The 9,221-nt window shown below is 48.3% G+C and overlaps 1 long non-coding RNA gene across 1 annotated transcript; it reads right to left on the bottom strand.

Moving 5' to 3' along the window:
* Window positions 1-3,105: 3,105 nt before the first annotated feature.
* On the bottom strand, window positions 3,106-5,554 carry LOC306643379. The gene is made up of 2 exons (XR_013758919.1): window positions 5,253-5,554; window positions 3,106-3,567 (listed from the first exon to the last, which is right to left on the bottom strand). It is a non-coding gene; the product is annotated as an uncharacterized lncRNA (long non-coding RNA).
* Window positions 5,555-9,221: the final 3,667 nt, after the last annotated feature.

Below are 9,221 nucleotides of genomic sequence, written 5' to 3'. Positions count from 1 at the left end.
GAATTGATCCATATATCTACTTAGGTAGAACTTGGGCAAAAATGCTCATGGCATGTGGGCTTTGTTGGTACAGATGCAAAGAGGCCTCCTCCAGAGACATCTTTGTGCCCCTGATGGCTTCATGTATTATCTTTCTTGTGATTTGCATTTGGTAACAAATCATTACAGTGAAATTACTTTTCTTTCACCATTTCAAGCTGTACGACCTTGGAAGACCTTGAGTTTCCCATCTTGGTTATCTCATTAGCAAGTTGAAAATTATACTCTTTCCTATTAGGGACTGCTCCAGTTACCATGGATTGCATAACAAGTTACCTAAAGACACAGCAGCATGCAACAAATGTTTATTTTTGTTCATGGATTTGGTGGGTTTGAATTCAGATGGGACCTCAACTGAAAGACACTGGGGTATGGGCCTCACTCATGCATGTGTCTGTGACTGGAGCTGGCTATTGGCTGGTGGCTTAGTTCTCATACATGCCATCTCTCCATGTTGGCTAGCTGGGGCTCCCTCACCCTGGCAGCTGAGTCCTGACTTCAGGCATTCAGGAGAGGTGGCAAGCCAGGTGGAAATTCTATGGCTTTCCCCACCCCCAAATATCTTTGGAAGTTGCATTCTGTTGGCTTAGGCAAGTAGTCACAAAGTTCTGCCCACGCTCCAGGGAGGCAAAATAATTTTCTAGAGCTGCTAGTACATAGTACCACCTAATGGGTGACTTAAACAAAAAGAACTAATTTTCTCACAGTTCTGGAGACTCGAAGTTGGAGATGAAGCAGTTAATAGGGTTGGTTCTTTCTGAGACTTCTCTCCTTGGTTTGCAGACAACCATCTTCTCCTTGTTATCTCTCCGTGTGTGTCTGTGTCCTAATCTCCTCTTCTTATAAGGACACCAGTCATACCAGACTAAATATGCTTAATCTTCATTACCTCTTTAAAGACCTACTTCAAATACAGTCCCCTTCTGAGGTCTTTGGGGGTTAGAATTTCAACATATGGATTTGTGGCTTGGGCCACAGTTCAGCTCACAACAGGACAGAATGTAGATCTTACTTCTTGAAAGAAGGTTAGGATCACACTGTAAGAAACATTTGCAGATGGCTCAAACCAATGGTTTCATACACTTTATGGGGACATCATAATGCAATCTGACCTGGATGGAGGTAAATAATGACACAGCACTGTGCTGGTCTAGCAGGGCAGTAACTTACTGCAGGCAAGAAACAGGCCCCTGATCACAGGTCCCACACATGCCTGCCCAGGAGGATCTGCTGAGTCCTTACCATGTGTAAGATGTATGTCTGGGATTTTGAGCAGGAATAGAAGTGACCTTTAGAACTGACCTTGAAGACAACCTCTGACTTTCGATCAGCGTTTTTGTTTCTATTTCTCATGACATAGGGCACACACCTAAGCTGTTGAAAAGCATCTCTTGCTAATGAAGTCTTGGGTTCTGTAACATGAGGTACTCCCATGAGTGTGAGCCTACTGACTGCCCACCTCCAGCACCTGCACCTCTGGGCTGGACCCTTTCTGGCTTTAGCATCTGATTTGCCCAAGTATTCAGCGGACTAGAATGTGGAGAATGAATGCCCTACCTGCAGCCATGCCTTCCACTAGCCACCGTGGGAATGGCCCCTCCGGCCCATCTGGCCCCACGCCCTGCTACCTGCCCCTTGTTGCACACTGAAACTCAAGAGTTCTCCAGCAGGGTCAGTCTCTAATGAACCACAAGGGCAACTGGATTTACTGCTGCCCTTCCTACCACTCCACACAGTGCTCCAGGGATAACCTCCCAAATCTGCTGCCTGCACTTGGATGTTATCTCAGGACTGGTTTCTGGAGGAATCAAACCAAGACAGATACTGGCTGACTATGGGCAGGGAACACAGTCAAGGGAAGGTCACTGGATCCCTCTAAGGTTTGAAATCGTCTTCTGAGTTACCTGCCACTCATCTGAATGTGAGTGAATGCATAGGCTCCCCAAATCAGTGGAGCCCCTCAGGAGCTCCCCACTGGGTCTGGGCCCTGCAGCTTCACGGCTGGCACTGCATCACGGAAACCACAAAAGGGAGGCCGACTAAGTGGGCCTCCTGCCCTCTCTCTAGTGCAGCTTTGCAGGTGCGGTCTGTTCAGTGTCTGGCCCACGCGCTGACAGCAGGGTGCTTCTCCATTACCTTTACCTTCCTGGCCAAGGAAGCAAATGGCGTGGGATCCGCATATGGAAAGCCATTCTGACTCCGGTGATTCCCACCCTAGTGTCCTGTTGTGGCTGCTCTGGTGACTGGTCAGCTGGTTTCTATGGATGATCCTCCCTGACACCTGCATTCTGGGGATTCGCAGCTTGCTCATGCTCCTGGAATGTCCTTGAGTCCAGGGCTCATGGGGACAGCTCCCCTGGGGCTCCTCTGGAGACAGTCCCCTCTCTGGTTGTGCTGATAAAATCAGGCTGCTCCTGAGGCCACAGAGAGGGACAATACTAGGGTACCCTCTCCCCTTCCCAAGGCCTTGCGTACACCCTTCCTCTCCCTGGAGCCCAGGATGGCTCCCTTCTGGAGAAGGCTGGCCCTGCCTGGCTGGAGTGACTCCCATCCCCAGGGCAGCCTTATATTCCATGGCTTCACCAGGCTCAGACCCAGGAGTTCCCCTGGCCTGGCATCTCCCTTTGCCCACCAAGGCCTCCTTTCTCCCCTCCCAGGCTGAGTTTACCACTATGAACTTTTGTTTTGAACTTGGGTTAGAATTTTCTCCTGACTGGTTTCCAGTGCTTTCTCTGCTGACTTTCCTCCCTTTGTGGGTTCTCAGTTCTGGTCACTGGGAGCTCAGCATTCCATCAGTGTGTGTAGGTGACCTGGGCTGCCTGATAGGACTGAGGGGACACCTGTGGGCCCACAGCAACCCACCCCAGCTCTGTCCAGGCAGAACACGCTGAGCCTCTTTGGCTTCGTGGGCAGCTCCCAGTCTGGGCACAGAGGTGATGAAACCAGAATTGGTGACCACTAGGCACAAAGATCAGGGGCTCAGCCACCACCACCCTAAACCAAACAAAAGCAAATCTTCAGCTCATCAGGAAATGGCCAACCTGAAGAACAACAGAAGGAGTGCCCCTCAAAAATGGAATGATTTTATTTTGGAATGAGCAGATTACACTCTGGAATATGTGCCTCGTGATGGGTCGTAGGCATTTGGGGGGAGGCAGAGGAAGAGGGCCAGGCTTTCCAAAGGTAAAACAGGGAAGGTTATGTAAGTTGTTTTGAAACAATTACCCTTGGCAACGAGGCTCAATAACAAGGGTGGAGTCCGACCAAAGTTGAACAGGCTGCTGCAGGGTAGCCGTTCTGTTGAAGTGTTCTTTGCATACGGTGGTGGTGGCTCTGTGCAAGCCTGGGCTTCGGAGAGTTCTGGTAACAGTTTTCATTGCAAGCATGTGTGCATGAGAGATGTCCTCTGTGTGCTCCCGACCCCCTCTTCTTAGGGCTGCTGTGTCTCCATTCTGCTATGACAAAGGGTCACAAGGCAAAAAACAGACCCGAAGAAGGGAGCCATGCCAGACCTTTCTGAGGGGTGTGCTTCTAAAATTGAAGGAAAGCACAAGATAAAGAAACGAGGCCACTGGGTCAGCCGATGAACACATTTGGCACTTAGGAGCCGTATTTATTCTAAGTTGGTGAAGAATTTGGAAACGCTGCGCCGGGTCAGGATTTGGAGACTGAAGTGCTTCAAGGCTGGAATGCTTATAAAAGCGATTAAAATAACTTTACAGAATTTGCCTGGAGCGGGGAGAAAGAGCCTTCGTGAGAGTCTGGAGGTGGGAATTCAGAGGCTTCTCCCGCTCCGCCTGAGAGCTGAACGCCCTCTAAGGAACCTGCGAGTCTCTGCCACAGTCGGCAGGGCCAACAGCGATGATTAAACATTTAATCAGACACATGATACTTTGTTGTGTGTTCATTGTGGCTACAGGAAAGGGTGCTGTAACAGATCTTTAAATAGCAAACCCGCGGCTAAATTTCACTTCATCCATCAAAAGCCACTGCTATGCCATGACCTAATTTTAACTGCTTATCAATTCCCCAGTGCTTGTTGGTTGATGTAACTTTGATCTTCTGATGCTAGATGACTTTTGTGCTGAATATAGCTAGAATTTAATATGAATCATTTGGACGGCTGCCCAGCTGAGCTCAACAGAGAAAGAGAGCGATGGAACATTCAGGCCACCGAGGCAGATGACAATAGAGATACAGGCTTCCTTATTCCTGGGAAATCAACTTCATTTCACCAGGCGTGTATTTCAAGCACATTATTCCTGGACCTTTATTTCCCCTCCTGAACAATGAGACTCTTCTCACGGCAAACACACACGAGAGGCGATTACACACTGGCACTGCCAAGATCTAACGATAGTGTCAATAATTGCAAGAAATTTCAAATGAATGTTTTCTAAGCAAATCATTGCCTTCTCAAAGGGATTTATTTCCACTTGTAGAGCGAGCAGCTGAGATGCTAAGGAGGAGCAGGAGCTTTCTGATGTTCCCCTCCTCCCCCTAGTGTCTTAGGCAATGCCTCTGCCTCTTCTGCTGTCTGGCTTTTCTTCTGAATTGTGAGATTTCCTTCAGTGCTGCTCCTCTGGCTCTTCAGAAGAGCCCTCTGTGTCAAACACAACCCTCTGCCACCCACTCCGATTGCCTTGCCCTGGTTGGCGTTATTTCTAGCCATAAAACAGTCATGTGGCTTAAGATTCCCATCTTCTTGAACTTTGCAGGTAAAGTTACAAGATGGGAAAACTGGCAAGGTTTGCTGAGGCACATGGGCCTCCTGGATGGATGGGCCTCTAGCCATGAGACTTTTTTTTTCCAGGCCTGGAGGATCTCTTTGATTTCTTCAAACTCCTTCCAGGGGCATAACCACTGCTTGCATAAAACCTCCTCCATTCCTGCATTGGGGTGGTGGTGGTGGTGGGAGGAAACAAAGCTTAAACCTGGCTGGGCTACTAGTTAGCAGTTTGATGGGGGAGGAGACCAGGCCACCAATCCCAGGATGCCTGTGGACATCACTGCAGGTGAATCTTGCTTGTGACATCTTTTCAGCTATAATCAATGTGTGCATTAATCTGAAGAGGAAGATGCTAAGTACCCTACTAACGAGTGGTGCCTTTAATGAATATGAGGTGCCTTAAGATATCCAGGAGAAAGTTTCCTTTAAAGAGAGACAGTAAGCTGTTGTAAACAAAGCGGTAACAGACTGAAATTAATTTAACCAACCTTATATGCAGACAGTTCAAACCAGCTTCTAGGTCTCATGGAAAATGTTAAAGCAATTCCTCCAGTCCAGTCTGGGGACATTGGTGGCTTGATAGGAGCAGAACATTTGATTTCCTACACAAACATCTTAACCATACTTAAATGACTCTTTTTGCAATTTGCTTGAGTTTCCCAGGCTGGGGAAGGCACCTCCATTCCTGACCCCAGTTTGTAGGGAATGTGGCCTCAGGGCTGCTTTGGCTTCGTGCTGGGAGTGAGGACGAGTGTCCAAGGGGGATTGCCCATACAGAGCCAGCTGCATGTGGGAGACTTCGTCCTGAGCAAATCACACAGCAGGAGAGCAGGGGAGGGGCAGGAGGGTCACTTTAGATTAGAGAAGGGAATCCTCTGTGTTAATGACTGCAGGACCAGCTGGCCATTGTTCAGAATCATTGGTCACAGTTCAGACTAAAGCTGTAAAGCCCTCCGTGGACCAAAATGGAATAAGATGGTGCATAGTTGGAGGCACAGATGATAAATTCCCCACTGTGTCTATTAAATAATGGTAAAAGTGCTGATTTTTTGTTTTTTTTTTTTAGTCTCAAATTCTTGAGATTGAGGCTTCCCAGAAATGAAAGGGTTTATTGCACAGATGCTGGTCAGAAAAGGAGCAGGCCCAGGGACAAGCATCACCACTACCTGAACTAAGGTCAGGCCGGAGCCAGAAATGCGGGCCCAGAACCTAGAGCACTTTTATAATGGAAATGGCGGGGGGAGGTAAAACTTGTTCATATTAAACCTGTTCTGCTGAGGCAAGGCGGCTTCTGAACAGGAGCACAGTCCCAGATGAGGTTCTTGTGCTTCTGGGTTGGTTAGGGTTAATGTTCTGGACAGATCATCTGTCAGCAGGATGCTGGTGGCACCTGGTGGTGGGTTGGCCACCTGGGGCTGTAAGTCAAGGTTTCAATAGACATCTGAAATGTCCAGCCATTTTTTGTTGGTCTGGCCTGAGGCTCTAACTGATTAATTCCCTTTATCTCTTCCTCCTTCCATCCTCTGGCCTTTGTAATTAAATTTAGGACATCTCAGAATTTCTCTTTTGTCATGTTCTAAAACCCTGGAAATCTTCAAAGTGCTGTGTCCTTTTATATGTTAATGACTTGACCGGTGACCAAGGGTCTGTAAGTGGCTTCAGAATGGGAGCTGGTCATAAGAAAGATCAAGTCCTGCTTAGAGGAAAGGGGCCCCTCCCTACCACCTCCAGGAGGGGTTGAGGGCTGAGTTGATCACCAGTGACTGGTGATACAATTAATCATGTCTGTATAATGGAAGCTCCATAAAACCCCAAAGTCACAGGCTCTGAGAGCTTCCTGCAGCTGAGTGCACACAGGTTTTGGGGATCATAGCTCTCAGAGGGACAGGGGCTCTCCCTCATCCCGTGCCTTGCCCTAGGTATCTCCTCATCTGGTGTCCATCGATATGCTTTTATGGTCATGAACATCCTTTATAATAAAGTGGTACATGTAAGGAAGCGTCTCCCTAGATCCATGTGCTTCTCTAGCAAATTAATCGAACCTGAGAAGAGGGTTGTGGGAACCCCAATTTGCAGCAGGGGTCATAGGCAGGGGTTGGGACTGATGTCTGAAGTGTGTGAGGCTGGGTGGTCTTGGGGGCTGAGCTCTCAATGCCATCTCCAGGTAGATGATCTCAGAATTGGATTAGCACAGGCCCAGATGGTGTCCTCTGCAGGACAGATTGCATGCCTCACGTGAAAGGTCTCCCCCCACCCCATACACACAAACATGCACATTTGATTGCAGAAAACTTCTGTGTTGACTACTGGTTGTCAGAACAGAGGGAACCTGTCCTTTTCTGCAGAGTTGGTAATTTTCTATTGACAGTCCTCAGGGTGAGCTTAGATTTGTGTGGAAAGCCCAAACCATCAGGGTGGGCGATCCTCCCTGAGGTTCCTGCCGTGGGGAAGGGGCTGTAGACTGGAATCTAGTGGAATGCACTGGATTAATCCATCTCCAAAATCATACAGACAGATGCAACATCCAGCAGTCCTCAGCCAAGAGAAGGTGAACCACGAAAGTCAAAGTCAGGACCTCTCTATTCCCCTAAGTCAGGTTTTCATTAATTTACATACTATTTAGGTAGCAGATCTTTCTGTTATGGCTCAAGTATGGAGGCCCACTCAGGCCAAATGTAGTCTCACTGAACACCAGCTCCCTGACCTCATCAATTCACTCAGAAACTACTCCAGCCTGTGTTTCTCCACCAGAATCAGAGACAGACAAGTGGAGGAAGCCTTCTGGGAAAGTTCTGGGTCCCCCAAATCCCCTTAGCTGAGCAGGCAGGTGAGACGGGCTCCTGCTAGCTCCTCTTCCTTCTTCCTTCTCTTTTGGGCATACACAAAAATGGTATCCCAGCCATGACTCCAAACACATGGTGGTTCCCACTCGGAGGACATCTGCCCACCGCCCCTACTCACCCTGCACACAGCCCTCCCCTGTGCACATGCAGGTGCAAAGGTGATTCTGCAGTGCACATTCCACTTGAGTGCATCAGCAGACCCTGGTGGACATCACTGTCCCCTGGACTAGAACAGGGTAAGGCAGGGCAAGCTTATTTATCTGTCCAATCAAACTAAGCATGTCGAGTTTCGAAGATGCACGTGGAATTGCCCTGGTGCAATATTGAACACCTGGGCCAGGGGGAGGCACTAGAAAAGTTTTTACTTCCTGGAGAGGTAACTTCTCCAAACCAGACTGCCTGAGATGAGTTCTTCCTGAGAGCTTCGAATGCATGGACAGCAGGTGAGAGATGCATCCCAGCTCACTACAGGATGTTCATTGTCCTGGCTCTGCTGAAGTTTGTGACAGGGGAATGTTTGTTTATTTTGCAGCACTGGGGCATGGGGCAGGCCCAGGGTGGCTCTGGTTAGACTCCTTCACTAAGACTTCCAGTCAGCTATGTAGTCAAGTCATAAACACCCTGATTCAGCATATGAACTCAAGGTCACAAGTATCTGCTTGTGAGCATGCTCTCACTTATGAAACCTCTTGGAATTAGGCTTTCTTTGGGCCTGCACATAAAAGAGGTCTATTAGAAAGACTCAGTGGGCTGCTGCCACCTTCAAATAAAGGATGACGACTATTCCGACTGTTCCTTGCATCTTTTTCTTATGCCAGGGTCCTGAATCTGTTTCTCAGAGTCTGATACCCTGCAGCACACAGGGATGGAATCCAGGGGTACTCTATCACTGAGCCACATCCCTTGTACTTTTTTATTTTTAATTTTAATACAGGGTCTCATACATTGCTGAGGCTGACCTCAGACTTGCCATCCTCCTGGCTTAGCCTCCCGAGTCACTAGAATGACAGTGAACGTGCGCCATCTTGCCCAGTTTAACATCAGGATGGGACTCTGTGGCCTGTAGCTCCCCTGGGGCCTGTATAAGAACACTCACCTATGGTCAGCCTCTTGAAGACCCCACTAGGACTTGTAAGAGGCTTCAAGGTTCTTGATGCCCATTGGCATGCATAGGCAGAAGTGATGAATAGGTCCACAGGGACCTCCACAGCCAGCTGACTGCTTTGGGGGGCTCAGGACACGTTCTGTGCTTTATGGACAACCTGGATCTGTCTCCTCCTTTCTCCAAGCATCATAATAATGTGCACAGTGTCAGTGAGGCACCTGCCCCAAAGCATTCCCTCCTCTGGGAAATGATTGATGGCTGGCTGGAGGGCCAGAGGCTGGTGCAGAGTGATTCAAATATCAAATTTTTAGCAAAGCCATCTAGCGGGATGACATTTCTATACATATAACAATCAGATAAACAGAGTCACAACAGTATCTTCTAGAAGGAAATGTAGTTTTATTCTGGTTAAGCTGTAGCTTGATTTCTCCATTTTATTTGTTTATGAACATCAGAAAAAGTCCATCAAAATGCCACGGTCACCTCATGGAGCACAGAGCAGCAT

This window comes from Sciurus vulgaris (genome assembly GCF_902686455.1).
Source record: "Sciurus vulgaris genome assembly, chromosome: 13".
Lineage (NCBI taxonomy): Eukaryota > Metazoa > Chordata > Mammalia > Rodentia > Sciuridae > Sciurus > Sciurus vulgaris.
This window is presented reverse-complemented; position numbering and strand designations above follow the sequence as displayed.